Genomic DNA, 15,264 nt, shown 5'->3' with positions numbered 1-15,264 from the left:
AAAAAAAAAAAAAAAAAAAAAAAAAAAAAAACTCTAAACTGGGCATAGTGGTGCACACCTGTAATCCCAGCACTCAGGAGGCTTAGGCAGGAGGACTGCTGTGAGTTTTAGACCTGGGCTGCATAGTGAGTTTCAGGTCAGTCTCAACTACATAGTGACACCCTGTTTCAAAAAAAAATCAAAAAAAAAAAAAAAAAAAAAAAAAGTCTACACCGACATATACAACTTGAGGCATGGGCAAGATTCTTCAAAAGGTTATACAATTATGCCTCAGTTCACTAATAATTTTGCTTACAAACTGTTTGGCTTGCAAACAAAAGAGTTTGGCAAACTTTGGGTTTCATTTGCAAACTTTGCATCAAGTGAAAAACACAACCATGGTCATATTTCCCACACAAACACAAATATGGCCTTCTTTTCCGAAACTGTAGAACAAATCAGTTCATGAACCAAGGTATTACTGTATATATTTTGAATGAGAGTCCACTATATGGTACTGTGTCTCTCATAGCCAAAATTCATGGGTCCAGGAATAAAGATGTAGAAATGGGAATGGTACCATTTACCACTACACCTAGTGACCTAGTAGTAAAATTTTGTTTCCTGCTTCCACAACTTTATGCTCTACTGGCCTAGAAGTCTTGGTTACAAAGGGAAGGAAGCTTGTACTAAAAAGTACCATAATAATTCCATTGAACTGGAAGCTAAGACTTCCCCCTGGTCATTTTGAGCTCCCCATACCTCTGAGTAAACAAGTTGAAAAGGAAATTATACTACTGGCAGAGGTGATTGATTCAGATTATCAAGGGGAAAATGGACTATTGCTCTACAAGAGAGAAAAAGACTATTCTTGGAGTACAGAAGATCTCTTAGGGTGCCTCCTAGTATTACTATACCCTGTAACAAAGTCAATGGGAAAGGACAACAACCCAGTCCAAATAGGATGACAAATGACCCAGAACCTTTAGAAATGAAGTTATGAGTCACCCTTCCAGGAAAAGAACCAAGATCTCCTAAAGTGCTTGCTGAAGGCCAAAGGAATACAAAATGGGCAGTGGAAGAAGGTAGTTATGAATGCCAACTATGACAGTGCGAAAAATTACAAAATAAAGAGGATTATAATTGCAATAGTTGTCTCCTTGTTAATATCTTTGTGCATATATACACATTTATTAAGCATTTTTTGAGCTCCAGGCCTTTGACTTTTGAGTGGATCCTCTGACTCTCCAGCATGTAAATAGGCATTTTGCATTCTTCCACACCAGATTCTTCAGGCAACCATTATATATGTAGCATCTGTGCTTGTAACTGAACCCTGACTGATAAAGTTATCAAGACAGGTGTTGAAACTTTCCAATGTGTCTGCAAGTCTAACCAGAAAGAAATACCTTTATTTTCCATACCAGCCAAAATGATTCATGGAGACAAGCTTTCTAGTCCTCTAACTCTTAAGTGTCTAATCTTTTAAACACTGAAATTATATGTGGCCATGAAAGCAAGGAAAGAGAAATTTCCATAAATTTTATTTTTTTCCATTCCAAGGTCCATCTCCATGAATTCTGGGGATGTGAAAGTTTGTTAAATGTGTTTCCTTAATACGTATTTCCTCCCAGAAAATAAATATTTTTACCCAAATTATCTGTACTAGAAAGTGCTCGTTCCTTCCTACTTTCCCAAGAGAGTTCTGGTGCATGCCTGGTGTCCCAGTATCCCATTCCAAATGGATTTCTTTTATGAGATATCATTAATAATAATAATGTGACAATAAGGCATGAAGGGTGTGGTGAACCACCACTCTGTAGTACCATCTCCTCTGTGATATCACCTGATTTGGACACATAGCACGATCTGAGAGATGATTCACCACAACCTATATTTCCCATGTTTTTCCCTCTTGAACCTTTTGTGACACAATATAATTTTGTTTTGTTTTGTTTTGTTTTTTGTTTTGTACTGGGGATCAACCTCAGGACCTTGCACTTGTGAGGCAGCCATGGCACTACTGAGATAAATCCCCAGCCCTAGTATCTCTCTTTAAAGGACCTGATCCAGGATGTTCAGTTTTTAGGCAAAAATTCTTTCATATAACTGAGGACAGCTAACTCCTTTCAGTCCTAAGTGTTGTTAAAGAAATGTTCAAAACTTCTGTCTCTGTCATCCTGTTGGTATACCAGGTGACTATATAATGACCTGGGCCACAGCCTGCAAAATTTAGGCAGTTGTCATGCCTCCAAACAGCAGGGTCACTGAAACACACATAACTATAAATTGTAAAATTACAGTTTCAGAAGTATCATATATGTGCAGGAAATGGAGTCCAACTCTTGTTGCAGCACTTGTAGCATAGTCAGTGATCAATGTTTTGCCATTTCTTCTAAAGTGTTTTTCCACCACACTTTGTTTTGTTTTTAAAAATGCTTTTTGCAGTAGTAACTGAAAATGTGTATTTTTAGTTCTTGAGCTGAATTTTAGGAATTTCATCCACTTCAGAACTGGTTTCACAAGTTCATGATGAAATCATAGGCTTGCACATAACATTTTTTGACATTTGTCTAAGGTAGGTGAGGGAATATATAGTAATATCACTGACAACAAGAAAACTAGAAACACAGACCTGGAAAGAAACAGCAGCATCTTCCCCAAAAGCTAGTAGGTACATTAAGAAGACTGTTCTAAGACAAATATTTGATATTTTCAATGCAAACATTCATTTACATACTACTATACTCTGTGAAGCATGAGTTTTCATTTAGATCAACTAGTTATTCTTCTAAACTAATTGGACTCATTTCAAATTTCAAATTTTCTTGTTTGTATATAAAGATGTAGCACCATTAGCAAGAAAATACTATTGAAACAGGTCAATATCATCTGTGCTGTATCCATACAATAAGCTACTATAATTAGAAAATCAGTTAATCTTAGAAAAGGTTTCACTTTTAACTACATTTTTGAAAGCAAAGCAAAGTTTTTGAAAGGTCATTCCATTGAAGGAGTAATGTCTAACATTATTACAAGGGCTGATATAGTGTGAATTAAATGCTTAACCCTGAAGACCAAATTATTAGTCAACTATTTAACTTTGAAGATAAAATTATTTATTTTTGTGGTGATGATAAGAATACAATTTTTTTTTTTTGTACCAGTGATCAAACTCGGGCCCTTGCTGCTTGCAAGGCAGGCACCGGAACCACTGAGCTAAATCCCCAGTCCAAGAATACAAATTTTGAGGAAGGCTATTGTGGTGAAAAGTACTGTAATTGATGAAATTTATGAAACAAAACCCATAGGTACCAAAATTTATGTGTAATAAAGATAGTGTAAAATAATTCATGTGAGAGAATGAAAACTATGAAACAAAACCCATAGGTACCAAAATTTATGTGTAATAAAGATAGTGTAAAATAATTCATGTTCCTAAACTACAATATTCTAGCAGTTCATCTATAAACATCATTAGTGTTAATAGCTGGAAAATGTGGTGGCATTAATGCTGAATATCCAATATTTCAGTACACATTTTCTTTCTATCATCCAGAATCAATCATATTTTCAAAATGTTTGCACATTTGAGAGACATTTTATAAATGAGCCTAAGTGTCCTATCATAGTGTTAGTTTTAATTTTTTTTCTGTTTTTATGAACCAATTCAAAATCTTTATTCAAATTATTCAACAAATGAAATGCCAAAACCCTTCAGCTTTTAAGATTCTTGTGAATTGAAGTTATGTTTTTAAATTTACACTGAGAAGATGATGAAATTTACCCCCCCCCACTGGTGTAAGAAAGGGCTCAGCAAGTTAAGTGATGATTTCTCAAACAGTGAAAAAGATTTCATCTTGAAATTATGCAACTGCAGTGGGGAATAACAGTGTGTACAAAGGAAATTTTGATATAACTCATATTTTTAGTTGAAAGGAATTGTACAATATTAAAAATTGCAATAATTTAATTGATGGGTTTTGTTTTCTTAGAATATTTAACATGGAGAATCTCACTGGAAGAAAGGCAGTATCTTTAGCTCTCTTTAAGTTAAAATGTGTATGCAGTTCAAAACCAAAAGCATGGAACTTGTAATATCTTCCATTTGGCAGACATTGTACTTACTAATAACATTAGCACCTCACAAAAAGTAATTCTCAATTAATATTTGAGTCCAGAAATAAAAGCAATTTAACATTTACTAACCATTAAATATAACTCAGAATACTATAAGAAAATATTTTGAAAAATTAAAATTGAACATATATTTAGACAATATCATTGAAATATTAGAAAAATAGATATGAAACTGAATTGAATATGAAAATATGCAATAAAAATATTAAACTGTACCTAAAACCTTTCAATATGCTATCTTTGTACTCCTATGACCCCAAAAATATATTTGAATTGATTTTATTGGTATATTTAAGGTATACAATATAATGACATTCATCATTGGAAATATGCAACCTTATGTAATCCATATTGGTTCTTATTTTTTCCCCATTCCCCTGCCTTCCCTTAAAGCCTTCCACCCCTCTCTATTTACAGACATTGTTTACATTTACCCATGTGCAGCTGAAAAGAATGTGTATTCTGATTTTGTGGGGTGGGACACGCTGTAAACATCTCAAGTTCATTCGTTCAAGAGTTCAATTGAGTTTTAGTATTTTTTTTTTGTTTATTTTTTGTCTGGTTGATCTACCTATTTGTGACAGTGGGGTGTTGAGGTCCCTCACTACTACTGTATTAGTGTTTATTTGATTTTCCATGTCCACTAATATTTGTTTTATAGAGTAGGACATACTAGTGTTTGGTACGTATATATTTATGATTGTCATCTTTTCATCTTGGATTGTCCCTTTACAAGGATCTTTGTCTCTCTTAATCAGTATTGGTTTGAAATACACTTGATCTGCAAAGAGGATAGCTACTCCTGCTTTTTGGTGGGGTTCATGTCACATAGAGTATTGTTTTCAACCCTTTAATTTCCAGTCTACAAGTTTGTTTTTGAATTAAGTGTGTTTCTTGAATGCAGCATATTGTTGGATCTTGCATCTTGACCCATTCTGTCAGTCTATTTCTTTTGATTGGTGAATTGAAACCATCAATATTGATGATTATAATTGATATGTATTGGCTTATCCCTGTAATGACTTTTTCTTTTTGTTAGTTTCTCCCCCTTTGCATTTAATTCCTTGTCATGCCAGCTGGATTCATTCTGCTTGGCTTCCTGGGGTTGTGATCCTCATTGTATTTGCCTAGGATATTATTTAATAGCTTTTGGAGGGCTGGTTTGGTATTCATCAAGTTCCAAAGGTGCTCTTGGTCATGAAAGTATCTTATTTCTCCACCAATTTTGAAAGATAGTTTTGCAAGGTACATTAATCTGGTTTGGAAGTTATTTTCCTTCAGAGCTTGAAATATGTCACTCCAAGCTCTACTTGCCTTGAGGGTTTGTGTTGAAAAGTCTGCTGTGATTCTGATTGGCTTTCCTTTGTATGTGATTTATTACTTTTCTCTAACTGCTTATAGAATTTTGTTCTTCTGTTGGGTTTCTGGAATCTTAACTATCATATTTCTGTGTACAGATTTTTTTATCATGGCTAGTTGGAGTCCTATATGCCTCGCTTATCTTTATGTCAATTTCTTTCCCCCTACTTGGGAAGTTTTCTACCATTACTTCTGTTAAATTTGTATTTTCCTGGTTTTTTCCTATCTTCTATATCTGAAATTCTGTCCTTGAATTGGCTCATTCTGCTGCTTAAACTTTCAGTAGAGGTTTTATCTCCTGGAAATCTGTTTGCATCTGCTTTATGGATTTCATTTGTTTCCTAAGTTGGGATTCCATCATGTTTCTCAGCTTCTCTATTTTTTTAATTTATGTGTCTAGATTTATTAACCATGTCTTGTACTATGGGCACAATCTCTGTTGTTATCTGATAAATTATTTCCGATTTCATTTTTTCCATGTCTTCTTTCACTGCCATTTCAGGGAGTCCAGGTGGTTGAATATCAGATTATTTCATCTCATTTCCCTTTGGGATTGCTTTAGGTGATCTTGAAGTCTGGTTTTGAGACTTACTTACATGTCTTCTCATTTCAACAGGTGCAACCTTCTATTCCTTTGTTGAGGCTACATTTTGCTCACCCGGTGTTCTTCAATTCTCAGCAAGCCACAAACTGGTCTTTTCTCTGATGCTCACCAGCACACCGATTCCTGCGTTCAGAATTGGCCTTCTGGATCCCTGAGCTGACCTATTATCTTGGTGGACTTCTGGCCTCTCGCTGAATCTTGTGCACCTGTGCAGCTCTTTTCTAGGTTGCTTTTGGCTTGGGTGGGTATGCCCTCACCTCTGTGGTTGGGGTGGGCCCCTGACTGGGATCAGCCTCCAACTGCACCACTCTGGTCCACACTTACTGATGGTATGGCAGGCCTCTGGTAAAGCTTGTGTACCTGTGCAGCTCTTTTCAAGAAGGGCCTGTGGCTTGGGTGTGTGTGCCTATGCCTCTGAAGTTGGGGCAGGGCCCTGGCTGGGATCCACCTGCCTCTGGACCACTCTGGTCCACACAGCTGCTCCCCAGGATCTGAGCACACTTACTGAAGGTATGGTAGGTCTCTGGCTCAAAAAGATATTTCTTTTAAAATGTGTCCTTGCTATTCCTGGAAAGATATTGTTAAATAGGGAAGGGAGGAGGGGTGAAGGGTGGGCAGGAGCAAGAGGAAAAAAGAGAACCAAGACCTGTCATGTAAAGGTACAAGACCCCAATGATGAATGTAACTGTACGGTATACCTAAAATGTACCAATAAACTCAATGAGGAAAAAAAAAAAGATTTTCCTAAATAGGTATTACATATATATTGTTATACATAAATTCTGATCAGACCTGTTGTTTGTTTAGTCAGTTCATGGCATGCTACCTTTTTGTAGAGGAAAAAAGAGAACCAAGACCTGTCATGTAAAGGTACAAGACCCCAATGATGAATGTAACTCTACGGTATACCTAAAATGTACCAATAAACTCAATGAGGAAAAAAAAAAGATTTTCCTAAATAGGTATTACATATATATTGTCATACATAAATTCTGATCAGACCTGTTGTTTGTTTAGTCAGTTCATGGCATGCTACCTTTTTAGATTACACAAAACATTTTATCAAATTTCCAAATGAATTTTTCTCTTTATTCCTTATCCCCACTTCCAACTACTATGGTATGGGTTAAATCTAAAATGTGCCTGAAAAGCCTTATGTGCTCAGAGATAGAGCTTTTGGGAAGTGATTGGATCATAAGGGTACTACACTCATCAGAGAACTGATCCATGCACAAGCTCATGTTCTATTACCAGTGGGTCACTCACAGAGTAACCTGGAAAGATGAATTCTTTCTCCATTTCATCCCTGTTTACTCTGTTTCTTGACTGTCATGGGTTGAACAGCTTTCTACTGTCCCTTCTACCATGTTGTTTCTGTCTTGGAGCTAGCTAACCATGGACTGACCCTGAGCCAAAATAAACCTCTCCTCTTTAAATTACACATATCAAATATTTTGTCCCAGTGATGAACAAGTAACTAATACACTCCCTGTATGTTCCAACCCAGTGTATTGGCATAATGTCTTTGGACATGTATGGAGAAATGCAAAATCTGTTTCATGTCCTGTGGATTTCATTTGGCTTTTTAATTTTCTTTCATAATACTACTTTTGGGTGTACTTATATTATTATGTGTGCATCTCATTAACAAAATTCTCTTGCAAAATAATCTATAGTTTATTTTCCTCATATTTAAAAAATCTGATCCCTGGTAATGAAAACCCAGCTGCCTCTAACTCTCTGCTACCACCAAGACCGTTGTAATGAGTAGCTTCAAAAGTATTCTCCTAGATCCCCATCTGAGCTTGTATAAAGTGAGATAGTCAGGTCACAGATCGTCAATTGTCCACTTTTTACCGTCATTTTGCGCTCCACAATTACTACATCATTTTGCTCTCTTGTCAGCCACGTAAGGGTCTGCTGTTTTCCCACCCTCTCACAGTACATTTGGAATTGTACTCCTCTATGATTGCTAGCAATCTGATGAACATAAAGTGGTACATTTTTGCTCTTGCATTCCCTTGATTACTAATGTAGTAGAGCATCTGTTTATATTCATATTATCATTCCAGAGTCCTTCCTCAGTAACTCACTGACTCATTGTTTATGATTACATTTTCTAGTGAGCTCCTGGTTTTTTGTTATTGGTGGTGATGGTGGTAATTTGCAGGTGTTACTTGTAGTTCCTATATTTAATTTTATATTGTTTTCTGAGAGTTCAGATGCTTTCTTCCAGTTTGTTACACATCTGTTAACAATCTCTATGGTATATTTTGTTAAACAAAAATCCTTATTAAGTGATATAGCTAGATCTACAAATATTTTTGCTTTGAGGGTTTTTCTAGTATCACTGAAAAACATCCACATTTTTTAAAAATGTTATGGTTTTATCTTTCACATGTAGGACTTGTTTTCTGCACCATTTATGTTTGTCTGTGGTATGAGAATGGACCCAAATTTATGTTTCTGTCCTGCATTAGCCCATGTTTTCCCAGCCTAATGTACTTCCTGACTTGTGGCAATACACTTCCCCTCCATGAAATTTCCATGTATATGTGAATCTATTATTATAATCTTTTTCCCATTGATGTTTCTATCACTGAACTACTACCACATTGTTTTTATCATCATATCTTATGTCATGTCCCATTCTTTACTCCATCTTCAAAAATCAACCTAGTTACTTGTGAATTTTATTATCTCATAAAGATAAGAGTGTTTGTTGGGTTACTCAAAAATTCTTTCCAGAATTTTTACTAGAATTGAACCGAATTTGTAATCTAAATCCAAGAAATAGTATTTTTATAATGTTGTCACTCTATCATAAATCCTATATAAATCTTCATTTATTTGGGCTTTATTAAACACTCCCTAATTTTTCTCTTCAAATAGAATTATTAATTCATAGTTTTTTTGTTATATTCTCTATCTAGAATATTATTTTGGGAAAATTATCTTCTGATGATGATGTTTAGATACCATTGGAACTGGCAAACTTTCAAAATTCTCTTTTTTCTTCTAATGTCTGTGGAATCTAGTTTATTGATGTAGCTAAATATTGTCATCTTTAAGAAATATTTCAACACTTTACAGTTTTTTATTTTATTTAGTTATCTAAATATACTATATAACATATACTATATTAATTATCCATAAGAATTCTTAGCTTTTTCTTCATCTGATCTAACACCAATATATCATATTTCTTTATCATGTAAGTAGTTTGTGTATAATCCTGTGAACTCAAGAAAATTGACTTATGGTCACAATTTTCTTTGTTTTACCATAAATGTGTGTTCAAATTCTATCAAATGACATATTTAGTTTCATATCCCTTAAGACACTCATATTTTTTTCTGTAGTCCATTAACATAATGAGTATACCTATAGGCTTCCTAAAGTTAAAGTATCCTTACATTCCTAAAGTCAACATGAGATATTTTTAATTGAATGTTGAATTTGGTTAGCTAATATTCCATTTTATACTCAAAATAGTAAAATAGTGTTTCCCAATACACTAAAAGCAAAACATAAATACAAAATTTATGTATCTGTGCATGATTTAGAGGTTAACCAGTTAGTAGTCAGAAGAGAGAAACAAAAAAACAAAACTAGTTTCCTTTGCTTCATCTTCTATTTCTTCTACCTATCCTGTATCCAAGGAAACATCTTCTTAAATATTTAAGTAGAAATTTTTGAAAAGAGAATCATATTAATACCTTCTAGGGAATAAAGAAATGATTGTAAGCATTGTTACACCACACCAGAAGTTAAGAGAGAAATCTCAAAGTACAAATGCATTTGAGCTAATGCTGTGATGTTTGCAGGTAAAACTATCAGAAGGCTGGTAGTAGAAATGTTTCCATGCCTCATGATCTACTAGCTGCACTGTGGAAAGGGGAGAAGCAGTACGCAAAAAATTAGAAGAGGGGTCTGTTAGAAACCCATTCAGTCCTGCTGCTACTGCCTCCCTCTTTTACAAAGGAGTTGAATTGTTGTAACCAGAATCTATCTTTGTAAATAAAAGTAGTGCCACCATTAATGGGAAAACAAATATATACTGAGTGACTGCTGTGTGTGAGACACCAGCATGCATATAATGCTTATGCTATAAAAAGACACCTACTGAGGAACTTCAGTAATGAGCTGCTATTGAAGTTACAGATGTATCTGAGTTTTAAAAAGCAGGTATCCATAGCCTCATCTCTGAATCCTCATTGTCTTTGAGCAAGCTTCCTGTAATATGCCGGAATAAAGATCAGCATGAAAGGAAAACTCGAAGCCATAATTAATTAATGGCTTAATCAATTCACTTGTATTTATCAAGCCCCTGCTAAGTGCTCACCATTGAGACTACAAAGATGATGGAATAGTCTCTAACTTCCTATATTCCTAATTTCCTTAAGAAATGTACAGAAGAGTGAGAGAGACCCACAGAAAACTGATAGCTATAATTATTAGGATGACAACAGGGAAATATTGCTAAGAATGTAGAGTGTTTTGGAGGCAAAAGAGGTTTGAAGCCTAGACAGGGAGGAAGTCAATGACATATTCCACAAGACAAGACATCCTAGTTGATTCCTAAAGTGAAAGTAAGTTAGCTAAGTGAAGACACAGCTAAAATACGCTGAAGAGCTGAAGTAATCTTCAGCAAAAAGAACAAATCTTGAGGCATCGCTCTACCCAATCTCAATCTCTACTAAAAAGCTCTAGTAATCAAGGCAACATAGTAACCGGCATAAGAACAGACACACAGATGAGTGGGTTAAAACAGAAGGCCTAGATATAAGTCCAACATTTGTGATCGACTAGTCTTTGACAAAAGCACCAAGAGCACTAAATGGGTAAAGAACAGCGTATCAGAATACCTGAGGGAAGCCAGGAGACAAAGTCCAAGGCAAACGCAAAGAAAGGAGCACCTCCAAAGAGAACAGCCCAAGCTCCTCCTAGGAAAATCAGCCAGAAGGAAGCTCTTCCAGGAAAATTGGCTAAATCTTTCCCTCCTTTTCTCCTTCACTGTTTTGACAACAATCCTTCTTAAAGTGGGTCCTCCACATCCAGAGCCATGCTGACTCTGGGAGTTCCCACTCAACCTGACAATCCATTAACCACCACAATCTCCTCAACAATGTTAGGTTAATTAAATATCCACATGAAGAAGAATGAAATTGGACTTTTATTAATCCAAAATGTATTGAAGATTTAAAACATAGGACCTGAAATTATAAAACTATTTGAAGAACATATGAACATATGTTTAGCTACTTCTGGGCATATAGCTAAAGGAAGTGAAATTTGAGTCTCAAAGAGGCATCCATACAAAGGGGTTGTACCCATGGCCGTACTAGTCACAACTACCAAGATATGAGATCAACATAAGTGTCTATCAGTGAATTATTTAAAAAATGAATACATACATACAAATGTATAAATGCAATGAAGTACAATTTGTCCTCAAAGGAAATACTGTCATTTGTGGCAACATGAAACTGGAGGACATTCTGGAAAATAAAATAAGCCAGGCAGAGAAAGACAAACATGCACGATCTTGTTTACATATGGAATCTACAAAAGGTGAAATCAGAAAAGTAGAGAATGGTGTTTACCCAGAGGCGGTGGTAGGATGAACAGAAAGATATTGATCAAAGTACGTAAAGTTTCAAGTGGAAAGAACAAGTCGCAGAGAGCTATGGTGAGGCATGGTGACTAAACAATAATGAATTGTATACTGAAATGTGAAGAGAGTAGATCTTATGTATCCTCCCAACACAATCTTCCATCTGTAAGGTGATGAATATGTTAATTTGCTTCATTTAATCATTTTGCCATAAATACATACCACAATATTGTGCCGTTTATCAAAAAAAATTTTAATTTGTCAGGTATATCGTAAACCTGGAAGGAAACACACGCACACATGCAAGTGTGGCTTCTTGGCGGTCTGCTCCCTGTCTGCTTGTTGTTAAGGATTCTGACTTCTGGCAGAGTAGGAAGTTCCCTGCTGCAGATCTACATCGCCTTTGGATTGGAAACCACACCTTGGCACCACTCATGTTTCTCCTTCTCTCTACCTCCCCCATGTCTGCCCCTAGGCACCAGCACTCACTGTGCCATGCCCTATTGAGGAACATCTCTGCAGCAGTGGGATGAGGCAGCAGGAGCACCCCAGAAGAAGGTGAGGAAGGTGTAGATGTAGGGAAGTGGTAGCAGGCAGGCAGCAGTGCCCGCTCATGTCTGAATGACAAATACCCTTTCCCCTCCCGAAGAGAAGAACACCTTTCTCTAGATGTTGACAACTTGTTACCTAAAGCTATGCAGAAGAAAGCCATACAGGGTTAGGGATGTATAACTCAGTGGTGCTGCACCTTCCTGGCAAAGACAGGGTTCTGAGTTCGATCCCTGGTTCCACGAGAGAGAGAGAGAGAGAGAGAGAGAGAGAGAGAGAGAGAACTTTTCAAGTAGACCCTTCAATGTTAAAGCAGAAGTAAGAAAAGTACAAGTTGTTATCTATGCTCTGGTTTTCAAATGTAGGCAGAGTGGTCAAGACAGGCTACCCAAAGTCAGGCTCAGGAAATATCCACAGCCACAAGCATGAGGCACCTACAGCAGAGCATCCCAGAAGTCTAAACTTCCTCAGCCAGCTTCTAGGGCAGAGCACAATTGCTAGTTCACACACTACTTAACTAACTGGATTTTCTCTCTCCTGTTTTGCAGGGGTTACCCTTATAATTGGCTTCACATAATAATTCTACTTTATAATTCTATAGTTTTTTTATGCTCAGTCATTGCTGTTTTCCCCTGCTTAGATTGTGAGCTCTCTTAGGGGAAGAAACTGAATCTATATTTTCTTACCCCACATCTCACTTTCCACTTCATTGTTTGTTGTGTCACTTTCTCCCTGTGTGTTATTGTTTTCTGTCACCAATTCTGACCCTGAAAGTTCACCTTGGTGTCTGTTATGGTTTGGATTAGAAAGCCACCAAAGATCCATGAGTCAGAGGTTTGGTCACCAGCCTGTGGTAGTACTGAGAGGTAGTGGAACATTTAGTGGGTAGAAACTAAGAGGAAGTTGGTCACTGGGGTATGCACTTGAACGCGTGGTGATGACTCTGGTCCTTCTTTCTCTTTCTCTACTTCCCACCCACCACAAGACAAGCAGCTTTGCTCTATCACATGCTACCCATCATGGTTCTCTGCCTCAACATAGTCCCCAAAAGAATGGGGTCAATGACCATGGACTGAAGCTTCCGAAATTGTGAGCCAAAGTAATCATTTTCTCCAAGAGTTCCATCTGTCCGAGGGATCTCATCTCAACAACAGCAGTCTGATTTACACAGTCACTTAACCAGATATCCTAGGGTTATTTAAATGGGACCATGACTGCAAAAGTCTTCTGTTTGATCTCATCTTGCCCTGAGGACATGCATATTTGTATAATTTTTTTTTTTTGGCCTTTCCAGCAAAGGACTATGTGTGTATGCACACACGAGTGGTTTTTTTACTCTATTTGCTCATTAAGATCTTTAAAGACAATCCTAACAAGAGATTGTGATTATACTTGTGCCCCAAAGTACCCAGCACCTAATACCTAGGAGGTACTTACACAATGTTTGCTAAATAAGTGCTTAATAATTCTATAGTGACAAAGAATATGATGTGAGCAAGCATTCCTGAAACATGGAATAATTCAGAACTGGATTTTAAAAATAATTATAGAGCTATAAACTACAAATCACAATATGTGCACCATGTTGAACATATAGAATCAGGGAATGTCCATTTTTGAGTAAAGGACAGCTAATATAGCCAGCCTGTTTCCTTCTGTGTGAAACACACACACACACACGGCTCATACAGAAATATTTAGCCAACTGCAGTGCACTTAGAGATAAAGATAGATGAAGTAAGCATTCACTGCAATTTATCCTCTCTGGTAAATGAGGAGAGAGGCACTGTTACCTATGAGTTCAGTCATGTAAGTGGCCACTGCAGGCATGATTTGGGTTTCCTACATAAGCAGGAGTGAACAGATTTTCATATATAAAAAATAAGTAACTTTTCCCCAGCTATCCCAGTCTAGGGAAAATTCAACAGAAATATTGCAGAGGCTCCCACACAATCCATTCCCTGAAGGTATGAGCTCTTTGAACAATTTGAGAACATAGTATAAACTGGAAACAGGCTGATGGATGGAAATGTAAATATGAAACTTTAATGAGGGCTCTTCCTTCTCACCTAAAAGGCGATGATAAATATTTCATGCCTTGCTCTACAGGGCATCGGTGCCTGGTACCATTAGTGAGATATTCCTCGTCTTCTCCAAAAAGGTAACACCGATTTGTGATATTTCATAACACTCAAATTTAGACCAGCTCCTCTACTGCATGCGATGAATATTCAAACATCCAAGGTCAAAACCAACACAGAACGATGTATTTTATCCTTTGCTCTGTTTTTGCCATGTTAGAACAAACCTTTAATTAAAAAAAGATATGTAGATGAGGGGGAAATTTTTTTTCTTTGTTTTGGTTGTATGGGTTACAAATTAATTGAAATTTTTCACTCACTTTCCATCCAACGTTTTTGGAAACCCATTTTCATTGTAGTTGGATACTTTGGACACACTGACTCCTTCAAGCCCAGGACACAGCAGGCGTCAACTGCAGGAAGAAGGTGATTCAGCAGGATCAAACCTAGAAATAAAAACAAAATACCAGGAGCTCACAGAAGAGTCCATGCTAAGCAAGTAAACTCTGACAAGGATTTACCTGGGCAAGAAGAAGATAAATTTCAAAATGGCTAGGTTGGGAAAGGGGCTTTGGAGACAAAAATGAGAACAGTGGACATGTTAAATACTAAGTCGGGCTTAACTAAAACATCCAATTCTGAAAGGCAAGACCAAAGAGCAAGTAGTTCCATATCAGGAAGGTGGAGAGGGCACAGCATAAACTGGGAACAGGCTTCAGCCAGCTCACTGTCTGCAAGAGGATTCAATGACTTTCAGGGAACTGAGAATCCATGGAAACCCAAGGCATTCGAGGTAAGTGTTCTGTGGTTTCTACAAGTGTGCTTCATAGGACCTGAAGACAATGGGATTACATTTAGAAGCAATTAGCAAATTTGTGAAACACACAAGTCCAGGTGTATGATCTCAGGAAATTTATCTACCTTTAAAATTTGGT

The 15,264-nt window shown here is 36.7% G+C and overlaps 1 long non-coding RNA gene across 1 annotated transcript in view; it reads right to left on the bottom strand.

Moving 5' to 3' along the window:
* Window positions 1-15,264, bottom strand: part of LOC117283689 — a 336,703-nt gene that overhangs the window by 240,957 nt on the left and 80,482 nt on the right. Inside the window, exon 5 of the long non-coding RNA XR_004514729.1 lies at window positions 14,650-14,775. This is a non-coding gene — a long non-coding RNA (uncharacterized LOC117283689). The remainder of the gene's footprint in view (window positions 1-14,649; window positions 14,776-15,264) is intronic.

Source organism: Fukomys damarensis, unplaced genomic scaffold (genome assembly GCF_012274545.1).
Source record: "Fukomys damarensis isolate Sample0158 unplaced genomic scaffold, DMR_v1.0_HiC HiC_scaffold_29, whole genome shotgun sequence".
NCBI classification, from domain to species: Eukaryota; Metazoa; Chordata; class Mammalia; order Rodentia; family Bathyergidae; genus Fukomys; species Fukomys damarensis.
The sequence above is the reverse complement of the archived record's forward strand: the minus strand, read 5'-3'. Positions and strand labels throughout refer to the sequence as shown.